The 862-nt window shown below is 46.1% G+C and overlaps 1 protein-coding gene across 1 annotated transcript in view; it reads left to right on the top strand.

The window, feature by feature from the left end:
* The window catches only part of FCRLB (Fc receptor-like B), a 9649-nt gene that overhangs the window by 6935 nt on the left and 1852 nt on the right, over positions 1 to 862 (top strand). The gene's annotated exons all lie outside the window — the stretch shown is intronic.

Here is an 862-nt window from a genome sequence, read left to right as displayed (position 1 = left end):
TGAGAATTGTTTGAACCCGGGAGGCGGAGGTTGCAGTGAGCAGAGATCATGCCGTTGCATTCCTAGCCACAATTTGTGTTCCGAATTTAAAGCACATCACTCAATGTTCAGATTAGCACTTACACACACTTCATATTCATACTCTGTGGCCTCTTGTTTGGAAATTGTTGGTGATAGCAATAATTATACTGAGTACTATAGGAGTAATTACTGTTTACAGACAGTGCATGTGGATTATGCTTATTACTTGCAGGATTCTTTCTCAATGTATAACGTCTAAAATGGCATCTGCTCTGTGCTAGGGCTATGTAACTGTCCTACAATGATCACAGGGTAATTATGGGGTGCTGTAGGAGATACCTAAGGCTGTCCTGGGTGTCAAGGATGTTTTCTGGACAAGATAAGGTCTAAGCCTAGACTTGCAGGAGAAGCAGGCCTCAACTTAAACAGGTGAAAAGAGTCTTCTTGGCTGAGGAAATAGCAGGTACAAAGGCCTTGGGCTCAATTCTCTAAACAGGGCCAATTGTCTCAACAGTTCACTATGGCTGGAGCTTAGCCTGTTAGGAGTGGAAGGTGAAGAAAGTAGAGAGGGAATGGGGCAGGAGTGAATACCGCCATGGTGAGGGAGAGGTAAGCAGGATCCAGTCAGGAAGACCCTGACACCATCCTAAAGGGGTTATAGTTGATTCTTATTGTCAAAACTCTTTGAGGGTGGAGCCAAGTCTCTGGCATCTTTGCCTCCCTGGCTAAGAGAAAGACCAGCCCTCCCCCTTCCTTCCCAGTCACCTACAAATATATCTTGCACTATGAGGCTACTGGGTGCCAACCACCAGGGAAGGCCTGTCTGCTCAGGAAAGCAGTG

The sequence above is a fragment of the Mandrillus leucophaeus genome, unplaced genomic scaffold (genome assembly GCF_000951045.1).
Source record: "Mandrillus leucophaeus isolate KB7577 unplaced genomic scaffold, Mleu.le_1.0 Scaffold502, whole genome shotgun sequence".
Lineage (NCBI taxonomy): Eukaryota > Metazoa > Chordata > Mammalia > Primates > Cercopithecidae > Mandrillus > Mandrillus leucophaeus.
This window is presented reverse-complemented; position numbering and strand designations above follow the sequence as displayed.